General features: G+C 43.2%; 1 pseudogene; it reads right to left on the bottom strand.

Annotated features, from left to right (window-relative positions):
- Window positions 1-14,074: 14,074 nt before the first annotated feature.
- Window positions 14,075-16,483, bottom strand: LOC121819712 (tigger transposable element-derived protein 1-like; annotated as a pseudogene).
- Window positions 16,484-18,652: the final 2,169 nt, after the last annotated feature.

Genomic DNA, 18,652 nt, shown 5'->3' on the forward strand with positions numbered 1-18,652 from the left:
TTTTGCGTTCAAGAACCAAAGCTGAGGAGGATAAAGCCGAAAAAACTGCTGTTAAAATGGCCTTTGCAGTACAGATTTCAGAGGCTAGAGGGCGTGATTGCTATAGCTGATCCAAAGCAAGGAAAAGCAAAATCTGTTCATCTGTTTCTCATACAAGGACCTAGAGGCTTTAAATGTTGGATCATGGGTGGGGGCTTGTTTCTCATGAAAAATCCAAGTCAGTATCTGCAAGGAGGAGCAGCAGAATGAAACATGCATTTTCCGTGGTTGTTGTAGGCGTTTCTTGCAGAGGCCTTGGGCTTCTGAGAGAAAGTGGAGCACGCTCCAAGGGGCCCTTTGGTTCTCTGTATTTTCCTATCTTACGTTCATCAAGCTGTCTGCTTGATCTCCACTTGGACTTTTGTCCCCAGAACAGGAGTCCTCCTATCGAAGAATATGTATATATGTTTGCATGTATGTACATATAATGTACTTGTGAAGGATCTCAATGCATTCCATTAGCAATGCATTATCATTAGGAAATGACCAGATTAATTCCAGGTGGTGAGATTTGACTTACATGAAAACGGTTTCTTTTCAAAATGTATGAACCTTGATCATTTTTCCTTCCAAAGCGGTTAGCTGATCAGTGATGCGTGGACCGAGGGCTGTTTCTACCTTTATCTGGCCTCTTCCTATTTAGGACTTTCTGTGTCTTCTTTCCCATTTTCCCTTCTTTACTATGACAAACTTCTTATTTCCCTCATCACGTGTTGTATGTGAGCTCAAGGCTGAGATCGCCTTCCTCTTCATTTATTCTCCTCTTGTTTATGCCACCATACCTAGATAGAAGAACAGTGGGGAGAGTAACTTCCACACTCAAAAATTCTTAGTTTCATCCTGTCTTTGCCTCACAAACCACTTCCTATGACTGCATTCAAACTTTTCTTGAATGAGAGTGGCCTTTCCCCTGTCTTTGCACATAGAAAGCCCTCAGACAGGATATTTGTGGACTAATGAATGCCACCTATGCAAGGAAATGATGGGGGCCTGTAATAAGTTTCTAAAGAAGGAGTAAATGTCTCATCAGATAAAATACGAAATGTTTTTTGAAGCACATCTTTTCACCTGCACCTCCAAAATATATTCCAAACTCATCTATGGTAGGCAGAATTTTGGTCCCCTTGATCTTTACTTGGTGATGTCTCCCCTGTGGATATGTTACTTTACATGGCGGAATGGACTTTGCAGGTATAATTAAGGTCACTAATCAGATGACTTTAGAATAGGAAGATTACTCTGGATTATCCTGGTAGGCCCAGTGTAGTCACATGAGCTATTTAAGGAGGAGAGACTTCTCTAGCTGTTAGCAGGAGATAAAGGCAGATAGTCAAAGCATCAGAAGGATTTGACCACTGTTGCTTAAAGATGGGGGAGGCCATATCAAGGAAATGGAAGCTTAGTCCTGTAAAGCCCCAGAGAACTGAATTCTGACAACAATCTGAATGAGACAGAAAGCAGGATCTTCCCCAGAGTCTCCAGATAAGAGCCCAACACAGCTGATACCTTGATTTCTTGATTTCAGTTTGGGAAGGCCCTCAGTAGCAGACCCTGTTGAGAGAGGCTGTGCGCAGACTTCTAACCCATGGAACTGTGTTTGTGGTCATTATTTACAGCAGCAGTAAAGCTATTAGAGTGCTCCTTCCTGTTATGGGGGATTTAAAACCTTTGTTATTTATAGCTGAAAAAAGAATTATATCTGCTTCTCAAGCTGTGAAAATAAATCTGAGATTAGAACTGTCCCTTCTTGACTAAGGGACTATTCTATGTATGGGGCCTCCCAGGTGGCGCCAGTGGTAAAGTGCCTGCCTGCCAATGCAGGGCACACAGGAGGCGCGGGTGTGATCCCTGGATTGGAAATATCCCCTGAAGGAGGGCATGGGAACCCGCTCCAGCATTCTTGCCTGGAGAACACAATGGACAGAAGAGCCTGGCGGGCTATGGTCCATAGGGTCACCAAGAGGTGGACACGACTGAAGTGCATTGGCCTTTTGAGGAAAGGATACAACTCTCTCTGCATTGGCTGAATGTCTATCAGAAACAAGGCTATTTAGTTTACAGACCCTACTTTCAATCTTGAGAATAACTTTTATGTTCCAGAACAGAATATAAATGATCAAATTGGGGAAGAAATAGAACCATCTTAAGTGGTAAGAGGAATAGGCAAACATCATTCCAAAAAGGAAGCAGGTATATAAGGAAACAGTTCATTTTTTAATCTGACTCCAATACACAAAATAACCAGGCTTTCAGCCAGCTACAGAGCAGAAATGTTTCTATTTTTAAGTCTTATGACACAAACTGAACTGTACAATAAATAAAATTTTAAAATTTTTATATGACAGCTTAATTGTTTACTTCTGAGTCCTATAAAAGGAATATTGTGCCAGACCAGTAAAAGAGCCAGGGAAAACTTTATTCAATATGATTGCAATAGGGGAGAGAAATTGAATTCAGTTCCATTGACATGAAAAGTGGGAGGATTTTTAAATGCTGAGATGAGCTAGTGGAAAATTATGGGCGCTGTCTGTCAATGTGATTAGGCTATCCATATTTACTAATTGTCACTTATCGAAGTTAGGTTCCTAATTTCTGCCAGAGACTAGGAGACAGGGCCTCTATCTTTCTTGATGATTAAATTTCAAAAGGACGGCTCCCTTTGTCCCTGAGAAAAACATTTCTGGGTTGCATAAAATTTACATTTCAAAGAGAACAATAATTTACAACTGCAGGTTTTCTAAAGTAAGTGCTCCAGGAAAGAGATGGTCAGGAGCCTATCGTCAAGGATTCTTTTTGAGCCCGTGGACTGCAGCCCACCAGGCTCCTCTGTCCGTGGGGTTTTCCAGGCAAGAAGAGTGGGTTGCCATTTCCTTCTCTGGGGGATCTTCCCAACCTCACGTCTCCTGCCTTGCCTGTATTGGCAGGTGGATTCTTTTATCACTGCGCCACCTGGGAAGCCCTTGGTCCAGGACAAGCTCCTCTAAAGCTTTGTCAAGCTGAGGGAAATATTTAGGCCTTCTTGGTCAGTCCCCATTTTGCTCACCTTCAAAAACTGTAGACATGGTCTCTTTGGAGAGCTTTGCATCCCAATTCTAGGATTGGTTCCAACCCTAGCTGCCTTTCATCAGTTAGGTTGTTCCAGACAGCTCTTGGAGTGTCAGTTGTCCACAAGCCCAGTTTATGGTCCACTGTGCTGGTCCGCACAGCTCCTGCAAGCCCAGCGGCTCTCTGCCGTTCCTGCGCATCATCTGGAGCACAAGCGTTGTACCTGGAAGTGGCGTGTGAGCAGTCATCTGCCTGATAGCCAGCATAGTTCACTCTGCCCCATTCCCCATCTGATCGAAATAATACATAGCCTGATGGAGAGAAAGGCAGAGGAAGAAATGAAAAGAAAGATAACGGTTAATTTCTCAAACATACTTTCCTGCTGCACATCCTAAATAGGCTGACTCAGTCAACATACATGAAAGCATTAAGATGCTAATGTCGTGCCTTCTCATGCTAATTCAGGAAAACAAAGAAAATGCATCTCATTAGCGTAAAGTCTTTAGAGTGAGTTGAATCATGCTTTCAGTGTAGTTTCTGAAACATTCAAAGAACTTGTCAAGATTGGAGCAGTAAATTTAAATATTAAATATATACTTTTTTTTCAATAGCACCCTGTATTGGAAAGCATACCAATCATTTCTTTTTCAATATGTTTTTTACTCTCATGTTTTTGAAAGTTTTTGGTTGTGTGCTTTTGTTAGCTATGTAAAGATTTTCACATTTTAAGATTTTTTTCTTTTTTTGAACTTTCTGATAATCACATTTACTGAAAAAAGTATAGGACAGTGTATAACATACAGCACAGAATGCATCTATTTGTATGATTCTGCAAAAATAAGGTGTCATTTTATACATAATCTCTGTGCGTGAGAATGAAGCCTGTGATAAAATTCTTAGAGGCTGTTTATGTGTTGAACACAGAGCTGGAGTTCCCATCAGGACGATGCATCGTAAATCCACAGAAAGATTTCTGAAGAGACTGAGAGAGAAAATATGAAGACTCATTTTTAGAAAACCTTGCAGGTTTAAATAGCGTCGCAGACATGGACAAGCATTCAGGCTGAACTACTCAGTTCATGATGTTGCCATGGCAACAGAGCTCAAGGAAATGAAAAGCGAGAATAAAGTTGAACAAAAATTTGGGTTGAAGACCTCATTTGATTATGATCAGATCTTTAATTTTTTAAAAGGAAATTTTCCGATGGAAGGATTCCTGCAAGAATCCCTGGGCAAAGCGCTTATCTCCTTGCCTCCTAAAGGTTATTTGAAGCTGCCACTGCACCCAGCCTCCTGAGGCTCTCTGCTGCCTTTGACTGGAGGTTGAAAAGTGGCACACACAAAAAAAATTCGATTGCTTAGTAGTGCAACAGAACCAGCTTGGAATACTCCGAAAGAGAGTCTGATAAGAAAACAGAAAAGAAAAAAAAAAGCAATATGAAATCTCCCCAAATTATTTTTCAACAATTCCAAGGTGTGTCTGGAGCTTTTTCCCAGACCTGATTGGTCTAAGAATAATACAATTTCTTTCCCAGTGATTGGTTCAGAAATGGTATATGGCTGCCTCCAGCCAGTAGGATGTGAAGGGAAGTTCTGATGGAGAGATTTGAGGAAGTTTTCTCGCACCTAAGACAGAGACACAAGAAGTAATAGACTCTCTTCTTCTTGAGACCACTGTGACTTGTGGATGGACAACCATCTTACTTTCTTCCAGCTCTGAAGGCTGCAGAAGAGATTAATGAAACCTAGTTTTCCGATGACATTGATGAACCACTGAATCGCAACCCTGAAACCTGCCTCCCTCCCCCTCTGTACTTTTATATGAGATACATTTCTCTTTTCTTCAAGTAAGCTTGTATCAGGGTTTCTGGTACTTGCAGTTAAAATGATTCTGACAGAAATAGTTTATAAATTTTGCCATTACAACGAACTTGGTGCATAATCTTTGTCTATCCCTCAGATTATTTCCTAGGATAGAATCTCTGAAGAGAAAATCCGAGGTCACAAGGTAGGAACATGATTACTATTCTTCATGTGTATTGCCGAGTTTACTGAGAAAGGCCGCATCATTTTACATTCCCATCAGCTATGTGTGGGTGACTATTTCAATGCACCTTTACTAGCATCCCCTGGAGAAGGAAGCGGCAACCTGCCCAAGCGTTCTTGCCTGGGAACCCCTTGGACAGAGGAGCCTGGCAGGCTACAGTCCATGGGGCTGCGAAGAGCCAGACACAACTGAGCAACTGGGCACTTACCCGTATCAAATACCACCTTTTAAAACCTTTTCATGGCTGTGATGGAAAATAACAGCACCGCGTTATGGTATCAGTTTGAGTCTCTGTTACGAGGGTGGAACATACTCTCTATAAGCAGTTTTTAGTCCCTCACGTTTAGCGTCTGCACCTTGCCTGCCTTGTCTGTGGCTGCTTTTTCTTACTGTTTTCTTCACTGAAATTTGACGACAAGCACTCATTTTAAAACATTGGTTATAAATACTTTTTGTTTGATTATCATTCTAGTTTGAATGGAAAGGCATATAATTACAGGGAAGAAACTGATTTTGGCTGGTTAGTTCATAAAATAAAAAAAACCTCAAACTCACTAAAGACATAAAAAGCATTTCTTCTTTAAAGCATGTTCATATCTATAGGGTGTGGGTAAATTCATTAAATAGTTTAATTTTTTTAACCCAATCTCACATGGAATTAAATCTTTAAAATTTCTCTAATCAGTACTCAGACTATCTAGCTACTCATTTTAAAGCTTCATTTATGACCTGTTTAGCAATATTTAGGTTTCCCTCTACTTTCTAATAACCGCTGTGACTTTCCTCATGCAGCTTTCTGTCAGAGTTTAGCAAAATTGTGATCAGCTGGAGAGAAACATGGGCGTGTAGAAGAAAAAACGAGCTCTAATAATGATACATACTCTAGACAGAACAGCCGACACGTGTCCGTTTTTATTCGGAGAGTGCCAGTTTCCCGTGTGTCTGCAACCCTGGAAAACAACGGGACGCAGTCTGCATCACTGATGTGTTCAACAACACCCGTTATATAGGCTAGCGTTAGCTACGGGGAAGGCGATGGCAGCCCACTCCAGTGTTCTTGCCTGGAGAATCCCAGGGACGGGGGAGCCTGGTGGGCTGCCGTCTATGGGGTCGCACAGAGTCAGGCACGACTGAAGCGACTTGGCAGCAGCAGCAGCAGCAGCAGTAGTGAGGTGCTCTCTTGGGAGAAAAGGGGAGATGGGATAAACGATAATGCACGTCCTCACTGCCAAACTCCTCCCATGATTTTTCCTGGGTCGGAAAGAAGAGTGTCGCCAAGTAGGGCGGCCTGCTTGGCCCAGGAGCTTTGTCAGAAGGAGAATCTCTGTCACCCCTGGGCCTGGCCTTGTGTGTATGTCGGTGTGCAGGAAGAAGGGACAGCTCCTCAGTGTACAGTCGTTGGGCTACTGGTCCTTGTCTTTAAGGGTATTTCACTCCCCTCACCCTCAGGGACCCTACACACAACACACCTGCATAGCTCTCATCTGGGCTGACTCTGTAACTCGCTTTTTGACCGGGAGATGCGGTGGAAATGGAACTGCATAACTTTTAGGCTTAGGCAATAGAATAGCTGGTAGCTGCTTCCTGGGTCCCGGACACGACCCAGTCTTGGGAGGGCCAGACTTCATATAAAAATTCTGACCACCCTGCAACTGCTATGCTGTGAGGAAGCCAAGCTAGCCAAGTGAAGGGGCCACAAGGCGAAAGAGACAAATGTCTGACCAGCCTCCTCACTGTTCCAACCATCTCCATCTCAGCTGAGGCAGAAGAAAGTGGCACCGGAAGGAAGTTTGAACCTAGGTAAAGAAGACTCTTGAGAGTCCCTTGGACTGCAAGGAGATCCAACCAGTCCCTTCTGAAGGAGATCAACCCTGGGATTTCTTTGGAAGGAGTGATGCTAAAGCTGAAGCCACAGTTCTTTGGCCACCTCATGCGAAGAGTTGACTCATTGAAAAAGACTCTGATGCTGGGAGGGATTGGGGGCAGGAGGAGAAGGGGACGACCGAGGATGAGATGGCTGGATGGCATCACGGACTCGACGGATGCGAGTCTGAGTGAACTCCGGGAGTTGGTGATGGACAGGGAGGCCTGGCGTGCTGCGATTCATGGGGTCGCAAAGAGTCGGACACGACTGAGTGACTGAACTGAACTGAACTGAACTGAAAGAAAGAAAGAGCAGGAGAAATAGTAGCATGTGCAGAAAAAATAATAACTTTTCTCATTTAAAAAATCCTTAAAAAAAGATCACTGACATTAAGCAAAAGTAGTAACTGTGTTGTGGAGGTTATAGAATGCACGGGACACATTTTTGAGAATATGACAGTAATAGTACAAAGGAAGAGAGGAGCAAAGCTGGAGATGAACCGTGGCGCCGTTCTGAACGATTCTTTGACCTGGCGCAGTACTGTTTACAGGCATACTGTGGTAAGTTCAAGACGTATGTTGTAAACCCTAGAGCAGGAGTTAGCAAACTGTAGCCTGTGAGCCAAATCTGACCTGCCTTGCCTTATAAATGAAGTTTTATTGGACCACAGCCAAGCCCGTTTATTTTCATATCTGTGTGGTCCGCAGAGCCTAAAAGATTTACTCTCTGGGCCTAGAGAGTAAAATCTGTCAAGCTTGCCTTAGAATAACCACTGGAAAACCAACAAAACAAAGGAGTCTAGCTAATAAGTCAATAGTGCAGGTAAAACAGAAGCATGAAAAAAATACTTAATTCAAAGGAAGCCAGACAAAGGGAAGTAAAGTAGCGATGTATCTGCTCCAGCTTGTGTAACTGAGCCCGTGTAACTGAGTTATCCTTGACTCTCCCCCTGCCCCTCCGACCGATCCTTCTCAGTCTCCTCCCCCGGTCTCTCCCTCGTAGCTGCTGGTCCTCTCCGCCTCACTAGCTTGTCTGCCGCACACAGACATCCTCCTCCCCAGGCGTGCAGAACCAGCTACCGTCCTGAACACTCTGGGCTGGGTCTTCGGCCAAGACTTTCCGTCTGTATGGCCCCCCTCGCTCCTTTTGTCCCTCTGCCCGTGCTGACTCTGCTTTACTGTAGTTCAAGTGCGGGGATTTAACTTAGACGTGATCTCATCCAGCCCCAAAGCCGTCCCTGAGCCCACCCCACCCAGGCCCAGCCTTCTTTCTGCTGTTAAGGCTCTTACTGCCCCGAACTGTAATCATATGGTTACTTGATTTTCTTCTCCAGGAGACCCTCGGATCCCTGACACTAGTGATAATGTCTTTCCCCTGTACCTATACCAAGTAAGGTGTTGAATAAATAATTGTTAAATACATGACTTAAATGAATACTTATAAAATAAAGATATTATAAAATTAACTTGAATAATTATCAAAGGATACTTATATGCCAAGCACTGTCCAATGTGCTTTACGTGCATAAACTTATTTGATTTTCTAGTAATCCCTATTAAAGTGAAAAGTGAAAGTGAAGTTGCTCAGTCATGTGCGACTCTTTGTGACCCCATGGATTGTAGCCCACTAGGCTCCTCCATCCATCAGATTCTCCAGGCAAGAACACTCGAGTGGGGTGCCATTTCCCTCTCCAGGGCGTCTTCCCCGCCCCAGGGACTGATCCCGGGTCTCCTGCAGTGCAGGCACTTTGCCCTCTGAGCCACCAGGGAAGTCCTGGTGGACTTAGTAATAGTCACCCCTCTTAGGCAGGGATTATTGTCCTCATTAATGGATAGGTTAAGTGATTTTCCTGTGGCAGTAAAGAAATATCCCAGGATTCAAACCTGGGCCTTCCGATCCCACAGCCGAGGCACAGATGTTAGAGTTAAAAGAATCCTTGCAGGCTGTGCGTTCTACCCACTTCACTTCAGAGACGCGGAAACAGGTTCATGGGGCCGGTGAGTCTTGACCTTCAGGAGGATAACTGAACACTCAGAAACATTTGTAAATTTGTCATCTTATTTAATTTATGAACCAAGTATCTTCACACTGTAAGCACCTCCAGAAAGTGGCGTTGTGCGATTGCAGTTGGGTCACAGGGCAGCGAGCAGCTCTCCTAGGAACCACTGTCTTAATGGCAGAGTGGAGTGTGCAGAACGGAACAAACATTTTGAAATCCTTGGAAGAGAGCGAGATGCTGCTAAAGAGAGGAAGACGGTTGGTTCAAAGAGAATGTATGGATCAAAGCACAGGAACAAAAACAGTTGTGCTTACAATTGAAAATGAAGAAAGATAACAGAAGACAGGAATACAGTAATTTTGCTACCTATAAATAGGCACTCATGGCAGGCACTGGTGACTTCATTTGTGCTTGTGTTTATGAAAATGTAATATCCAGAAGTCTACATGCTGAGGTCATTTTTCCATTAATACAGACATAGCGAGATAAGAAATGAAGCCCCGCATTCCTACCCACTCTCTGGTAGTCAGGTTCTGTTTTCTCATTTTTGAAAACAATTAAGAAAACCTGAGACCAGCCATCTCTACTACTGTATATGTAGGATTTAAAATTTTTATATCATGTCTACAGTTCAGTTCAGTTGCTCAGTCGTGTCTGACTCTTTGCGACCCCATGAGCCACAGCACAGCAGGCCTCCCTGTCCATCACCAACTCCTGGAGCTTGCTCAAACTCGCATCCATTGAGTCGGTGATGCCATCTAACCACTTTATCCTCTGTCGTCCCCTTCTCCTCCTGCCCTCAATCTTTCCCAGCATCAGGGTCTTTTCAAATGTCAGCCTTTTCAAATGTCCTGCCCTCAATCTTTCCCAGCATCAGGGTCTTTTCAAATGTCAGCTCTTCGCATCAGGTGGCCAAAGTATTGGAGTTTCAGCTTCAACATCAGTCCTTCCAATGAACACCCAGGCCTGGTCTCCTTTAGGATGGACTGGTTGGGTCTCCTTGCAGTCCGAGGGACTCTCAAGAGTCTTCTCCAACACCACAGTTCAAAAGCATCAATTCTTCGGCACTCAGCTTTCTTTATAGTCCAACTCTCACATCCATACATGACCACAGGAAAACCATAGCCTTGACTAGACGGACCTTTGTTGGCAAAGTAATGTCTCTGCTTTTGAATATGCTATCTAGGTTGGTCATAACTTTCCTTCCAAGGAGTAAGGATCTTTTAATTTCATGGCTGCAATCACCATCTGCAGTGATAAGATATCATGTCTTAGAAGTGGTTATATTTTATCATTTCAAGTAAAGTTGTTGTTTTTTACCTCAAATATTTATCTATATCTGTGAGCAGATATCAATAACAAGATAATCCCATATAATAATTCTAATGGTAAGACTGGTGATAACAGTTGCAAAGGACAGATAATATATTTTCTGCATTCCCAGTGTCCTAACGCAAGCAAATTATCAATGTAAATTACACCTGAGCCCTGAGAAATCATTGCAGACAAAGCAAACAGGCAGAGAATTTTACAAGGGTGACTGTGTATTCATAGAGTTCAAGCTCTGGCAGTTTTAGATTAAGTTTTTGCCTGCTGAACTGTAGTAAAAAAAAAAAAAATTCTCCAAATTCCCAAGTTTGGCCACCTGTGAAAGTCTTGTCCCACTCTTTGTGACTCCATGGAATCCATGAAATTCTCCAGGCCAGAATACTGGAGTGGGTTGCCTTTCCCTTCTCCAAGGGATCTTCCCAACCCAGGGATCGAACCCAGGTCTCCTGCATCGCAGGCAGATTCTTTACCATTTGAGCCACAAGGGAAGCCCAAGAATATTGCAGTGGGTAGCCTTTCCCTTCTCCAGGGGATCTTTCCAACCTAGGGATCGAACCCAGGTCTCCCGCATCACAGGCAGATTCTTTACCAGCTTAGCCACCTAGATGGGTTCAAATACTGAATGTTAAATTAGAAACAAGACTTTGATTATGATGGAAATAATTTCATTTTTAAGTTGTTATTCAGTCTAATTATCCTTTGAAACACTTTTCTAGATTTAAAGAAAATATCGATGGTAATAGCCACATATTAAATATATTAAATGAATATTATAATCCCAAGCCACATTTGGATTTTTCTGCCATGCTTTCTTAGAAGGCCAAAAAATTTTTTTAGAATGAGTATATATTTCCCATCAACAAGTTTTCAGCTTTTCAAACTCTGGGGATATTTAATCTTCTTTGACCCACCTCTGGATTTATATCAGTCTCTCTCCCTCTCTCCTTAAGAGGATGAGTTGTGGGTGCTTTCTTTCTATGAGGCAATAACTGCAGCCTCCACTAAATAAACTCAGTGGCTAAGGTATTTATAGGAAATAAACTCAAAGCTAAAAAGCTAGAGGGTTTTTCAGCCTAGGATTTGATGATAATTGAGTATTTCTAGGAGTACACCCTCAAGTTAGCTGTTACACTGAATTGGCATCTCTCTCCCCCTTTCCATTTTTCTTCAAGAACTTCTTCACTGAGTCCCTCCACATTCAGAGGGTAAATCTAAAAATTCTGTAATTAATTTCTCATTTCTCCATAACAAATGCTTTATTTTTAAACTGCCAGTCTCTAACCTACCTGCAAACTCATCAATTACAAAGTCAACATACAGGAATCAATATTTTAAAAGGAAAGTGTTTGGGCCTCCTCTTCCTCTACTACGAGAAGCATAGGAAAAGCATTTATTGGCATTCATGATTTAGAACCAATTAAAAACTATATGAGAAGGAAGCAAACAATTTTTAAAACAGTTCTGAACTCTGGGGAAATTTCAATCTGACTGTTTACTATCCGTGTCTATTTCAGTTCTGAAATGCAATTTGTTACCTATATAAAGAAAATGGGGTTTCTTAAATAAAACGGAGTCTTTGCTTGCTTATTGCTATAGGATGAAAAAGTAGCTGAACAGATTTTCACCAGTTTGTATGTTTAGGGTGGTTTGATGTAACAAAATCAAATAAAACTTAGGTCACAAGGGTATATACACGATTCATTTGGAAAAGTCATTAGGATGGCATTTCAATGAAACAAGACCACATCCTCCAGAACACCTGTAGACTTTCAGACTTGCAGGGGCAATTCAATCCCATGTACTTACATATTCCGTGTGAAAGCAGCAGTTATTTATTTGACAATGGTTAGTGATACTCCAGAGAAGGCAATGGCACCCCACCCCGGTACTCTTGCCTGGAGAATCCCAGGGATGGCGGAGCCTGGTGGGCTGCCGTCTATGGGGTTGCACGGAGTCGGACACGACTGAGCGACTTCACTTTCACTTTTCATTTTCATGCATTGGAGAAGGAAATGGCAACCCACTCCAGTGTTCTTGCCTGGAGAATCCCAGGGACAGGGGAGCCTGGTGGGCTGCCGTCTATGGGGTTGCACGGAGTTGGACACGACTGAAGTGACTTAGCAGCAGCAGCAGCAGTGATACTCCAAAGTAATGCTTGGTTGGCCCAGTTAATGCTGCAAATGTTTTTTAATATGTAATTCCACCTGTAATCAGTTGTACTATGGTCTTGGAAATGAACATCATTTACTTACTTTGTTTTTATATTATAAAACTTCCTTAAACTGAGAATTAAAGCTGAAAGTTAATTTATTTTGCTACAATTTGACTAAAGCAGAAATTCACTTATTTATGAAGTAAGCTGTTCTAATACAATTAGTAAAATTTCTGGTGATTGTTCTGAATTAGCTCATGTCCTGTAGCAGATGCTGTCGATGTCCCGCTCATATCTCATGGGCCTAACCCAAAGGTCTCCTGTACTGCACGGGTGGTTCCCACGTACACCAAGGACATCCTTGCTTAAACACCTGCACCTCTGGCTCAGCATGTGTATGCTGCAGACCAGAAATGGCTGGGAATTCATCCCTTTAGGAGCCTCAATCAGTCAATAAAGGATGAGAATTGGCAGGTAAATATGCCAGCTTCCTTTCTCCTTGGTGGGTCCGTTTTGAGCTGTGTTCTACAGTGTCTCAAAGTTCCAAAGGGGACCGACCCCACACAGAAGTGTGTTTGTTAATGCATCCTTCATCAGCCCCTCTCCTTTCTCCTCATGACCTCCTCACCCTGGGCCTCCTGAGATTCCCTCTCAGATGACCTCACATACATTCAAAGCCTTGTCTCAAATTCGCTCGGAGGGGAACCCAAGCTAAGATAAATTTAAAGAATTAGCAATTTCTTATTTTGGTGGCACAGTTTTTTTCTTTTTTACATCTAATTAAGAGGTTAAAATCACATGCTTTTCCACCAAGCAGGCCTAGATTTAGATCCTGACTTCTCCTCTAATTAACTGGGTAATTTGGACAAGCTGCTTAACTTTTGTGAGCTTCAGTCTTCTGTATCTATGCGTGCTAAGTTGCTTCAGTGGTGTCTGACTTTTTGCGATCCCATGGACTCTAGCCCGCCAGGCTCTTCTGTCCTTGGGATTCTCCAGCCGAGAATACTGGAGTGGGCTGCCATGCCCTTCTCCAGGGGATTTTCCCCACCTGGGGATCGAACCTGCTTCTCTTGCGTCTCCTGCATTGGCAGGCAGGTTCTTTATGATTAGCACCACCTGGGAAGCCCTCTGTATCTATAGAGCATCAATACTCACAGCACCTATTTTAAAGTATCATGCCTTATGTCCATGGAATTAAATAATACTCTCTTTGTAGTGTAATACATATCGTGCCTAATGTAGACATACCTTGGAGACATTGCAGGTTTGGTTCTAGACCAATGCAATAATCCAGATATTGCAAACAAACAGGTCACATGAATTGGAGGGCTTCCCAGGATATAAGAGTTACGTTTATATAATGCTGTATATTAAGTATGCAATAGCATTATGCCTAGCAAACAATGTACCTACCTTATTTGAAAAATATTTTATGGCTAAAAAATGCTAAACAGCACCTGAGCCTTCAATGAGCTGTAATCTTCTCTGGTAGAAGGTCTCACCTTGGTGCTGATGGCTGCTAACTGATCAGGGGGTTGGCTGCTGAAGCCTGGAGTGGTTGCAGTGATTCCTTAAGATAAGACAACAATTAAGTTAGCCTCATCTAGGCAATTTTCCTTTAACAATTTCTCTGCAGCATGCAATGCTGTTTGATAGCATCTTACCCCCAGTAGAACTTCCACATTTGGAGTCAATCCTCTCAAACCCGGCTGCTGTTTTATCAGCTAGGTTTACGTAATAGAATCCTTTGTTTCTACTTCAACAGGCTTCACAGCGTGTTTACAGGAGTAGATGGCATCTCAGGAAACTCCTTCCATGAGCAGGAAGCTCTCATTCATGACAGTTTCGTCATAAGTTGCAGCAATTCATCTGTAGCTTCAGGTTCCACTTTAATTCTGGTTCTCATGCTGTCTCTATCACATTTGAAGTTACTTCTTCCACGGAAATCTTGAACCCCCTCAGTGTCATCCAAGAGGGCTGGGACGGACTTCTTCCAAATTCCTACTAATATTAATATTTTGACCTCTTCCCAGGAATCACAAATGTTTTTCATGGCATATAAAATGGTGAATTCTTTCCAGAAGGTTTTCGGTTTAATTGGCTTAGATCCATAAGAAGAATCACTGTTGATGGCAGCTGTACCCTTATAAAACATAGTTCTTAAATAATAAGACTTGAAATTCAGAATTATTCCTTGATTCATGGGCCTCAGAATGGAAGTTGTGTTAGCAGGCATGAAAACAGTGAAAACCTCACTGTACATCTCCATCAGAGCTCTTGGGTGACCATTGTCCACAGGCAGTCCTACTTGGAAAAGAATTTTTTTTCTGAGCAGTAGATCTCAAATGTGGCCTTAAAATATTCGGGAAACCGCGTTGTGTGCAGAGGTCCTGTCATTCAGCATTTCCCCCGTTTATGGAGCACAGGCAGAGTCGCTTTAGTGTAATTCTTAAGGACTCTAGAGTTTGGGGAATGTAAAATGAGCATTGTCTTCAACCGCAAGTCATCAGCTGCTGTCGCCCCTAATAAGAGAGTCAGCCTACGCTTGAAAATTTTGAAGTCGGGCATTAACTTCTCCTCTTCCGCTATGCAAGCCCGAGAAGGCATCCTCCTCCAAGAAAAGACTGTTTTGTTTTCACGGAAAACCTATTGTTTAGTGTAGACACTTTCATTCGTTATCTTGGGCAGATGTTCTGAAGAGCCAGCTTCTGCCACCTTCAGACTTGCCTTCCACGGCCTCCTCACCCCTGTCAGCCCTCCTGAAATGAGACTCGGGACCTCGCGCTGGATCAGGTTTTAGCTTATGGGAATGTGGTGGCGGTTTTGATCTTTCACCCAGACCACTAAAACTTGCTCCACATCAACAATAAGGCTGTTTTCCTGTTTTTTTGTCCCCTCCCCCCACATCATTTTTGTGTTTACTGGAGAAGCATGTTTCATTTCTCTCAAGAATTTTTCCTTTGCATTCACAACTTGGCTAACTGCTTGGTGTCAGAGGTCTAGTTTTGGACCTATCTTGCCCTTTGACATATCTTCCTCATCAAGTTTAACTGTTTCTCTGTTTTGATTTAAAGTGAAAGATGTAGGACTCTTTCTTTCACTTGAATACTTAGAGGCCTCTTGAACACTGTTGGCCTCTTCAGGTCAGTTCAGTCACTCAGTCTTGTCCGACTCTTTGTGACACCGTGGACTACAGCACGCCAGGCCTCCCTGACCATCACCAACTCCTGGAGTTCTCCCGGGAGTGAGTTCAACCCATGTCCATCGAGTCGGTGATGCTGTCCAGCCATCTCATCCTTTGTTGTCCCCTTCTCCTCCTGCCCCCAATCCCTCCCAGCATCAGAGACTTTTCCAATGAGTCAGCTCTTCACATCAGGTGACCAAAGTGTTGGCATTTCAGCTTCAGCGTCAGTCCTTCCAATGAACACCCAGGCCTGGTCTCCTTTAGGATGGACTGGTTGGATCTCCTTGCAGTCCAAGGGACTCTCAAGAGTCTTCTCCAACACCACAGTTCAAAACCATAAATTCTTCAGCACTCTGCCTTCTTCACAGTCCAACTCACATCCATACATGACCACTGGAATTAGCCTAATTTCAATTTATTGTGTCTTAAGGAATAGGGAGGCCCAAGGAGAAGGTGAAGATGCGGAACTAGCCCGTCAGTGGAGAAGTCAGAACACATACAACATTTAAAGCTAAGTTTACTGTTGTGTGCGGCTGTGGTTTGTGGTGCCCCAAAGCAATCACAACAGTGACATCAAAGATCATGGATCCCGAGTCGCCATAACAAATATAATAATAAAAACTTTGAAATATGGCGAGAATTACCAAAATGGGACACAGAAAAACAAAATGAGCAGATGCTACTGAAATAATGGACTTCCTCAAACTGGTGTTGCCAGACCCTTCAGCCTGTAAAAGATGCAGTGACTGCAAAGCGCAGGAAAGTGGACACAGCGGGATGAGGCCTGCCCTGCACACGGCGCCCACGTTCCCCGCCTCTGCCATGTACGGCTCGCTGTGGCCCCGCGGGCTCTAGCCCTCCAGGCTCCTCTGTCCGTGGGGTTCCCAGGCAAGAATACTGGAGTGGTTTCCATTTTCATCTCCAGGGGATCTCCCTGATCCAGCGATCAAATCCTGCATTGGCAGGCGATTCTTTAGCCAGTGAGTCACCTGGGAAGACTGTACATACAATATAGTATTTAATAATATAGTATAATGTAGAGCCTAATACATATTCAGTAAGTATTAGTTATGGTGACTTAGTTTAATAGCTTCTTGTTTTGTTATTAGAAACATATGGCCTATAGGTATTTATTGAACAAAGAATAAATGCATTTTGAAAGCCACAACCTTGGATGCCTAGACTGCCCAAAGACAGCCCTTCCAGAGTCTTCATGTAGGAAGGGCTCTTACAGATTCTGTGTCCTCCTCACTGTAAAGGGTGAATGATAAACTTAGGCTTTAAAAGGTCACACAGCAGGTGGCGAAAGTAGGGGCCCAAGCTGCCTCTTGCTTTTTAAGTAAGCAGCAGGCTGAAGTACTCTTGCCACTGTCGATAACAGAGGCCCCGGCGTGTTCTTTCAGCAGCACCACCCACTACCCACCGTGTACACACTCAATGCCCTCAAGCCCCGGCCCCAAGTTCCCCAGGCTTTGATTCCTCTGTATTCCCGATGGCAAAAAGCAACTATTGAGTCCCTCTAGTTTAGACAAACAGAATGAACTTACTGTCAGGTTATTGGGGAGCCAGTCCATTGAGCTAGAATGTGAACTAAACAGAGGACAGGAGCCGACGGGGTCAACCCACAGTCAAAGTTACATCCCATAATAGTCTGTGACCGTTGGATAGGTGCTCAGGCCATTCTCCCAGGCTCCATCCTCCAGCAGGATGGCATGAGTGCTGGCTGCCGTGACGTATCCACCTCAGGCTATGCCCTCCCCTCACCCACAGAGGCACATCCAGCTGGCCAAGACTGGCGGTACACACGCCTTCCCTCCCCAGGCGCCTTAGCTGATGAGAGAGGGACTATTTGCTACTCTTCAGGTTTATTCACAGGGGACAGGGCTTTTTTTTGTTTTATTTTAATGATTTCTATGGGAAGTTTTTACTAATACATCTCAGCAAAATCATTGACTTTGGTAGAAATTAGAACTAGGATTAATAATACATGCAATTTCCTGCTCTTGGATTAGAAGAATAATATTATTCAAATGGCCATACTACCTAAAGCAATCTATAGATTTAATGCAATCCATATCAAAATACTCATGGTGTTTTTCACAGAACTAGATCAAATAATCCTAAAATGTATATGGAACCACAAAAGATGCAGAATTGCCAAAGCAATCATGAGGAAAAAGAACAAATTTGAAGGTATAAGCCTCCCAGAGTCCAGACAATACTAAGAGGGGCAGTAATCAAAGCAGAGTGGTATTGGCATGAAAACAGCCATATGGGTCACAGCACAGAGTAGAGTCCAGAAATTAACCTACACGCTTATGGTCCATTAGTCTTCAGCAAAGGAGACGATGAGAGTATACGGTAGAGAAACGCCAGTCTCTCCAGCAAGTGATGTTGGGAACGCTGGAAAGCTACATGTAAATCACTGAAGCTAGGACACTCCACACCGTACACAAAAATAAACTCAAAATGGTTTAAAGTCCTAAATATAAGTCAGGACACCATAAAACTCCTGGAAGAGAATATAGGCAAAATGTTCTCTGACATGTATCACAGCAATACTTTCTTAGACCAGTATCCTAAGGAAAGAAAAGAAAAACTAAACAAGGGGACCCAAGTAAACTTAGAAGATTTTTCACAGCAAAGGAAACCATAAACAACACAAAAAGGCAATCTGTTTGGAAGATAATATTTGTAAACAGTCTAACTGATAAGGAGTTAATATCCAAAACTGGAAGGACTGATGTTGAAGCTGAAGCTCCAATACTTTGGCCACCTGATGCAAAAAGCGGACTCATTGGAAAAGACCCTGATGCTGGGAAAGATTGAGGGCAGGAGGAGAAGGGGACGACAGAGGATGAGATGGTTGGATGGCATCACTGACTCAATAGACATGAGTTTGAGCAAACTCCAGGAGATAGTGAAGGACAGGGAAGCCTGAAGCCTGGTGTGCTGCTGTTCAAGGGGTAGCAAAGGGTCAGACACCACTGAGT

This window comes from Ovis aries, chromosome 5, assembly GCF_016772045.2.
Source record: "Ovis aries strain OAR_USU_Benz2616 breed Rambouillet chromosome 5, ARS-UI_Ramb_v3.0, whole genome shotgun sequence".
Lineage (NCBI taxonomy): Eukaryota > Metazoa > Chordata > Mammalia > Artiodactyla > Bovidae > Ovis > Ovis aries.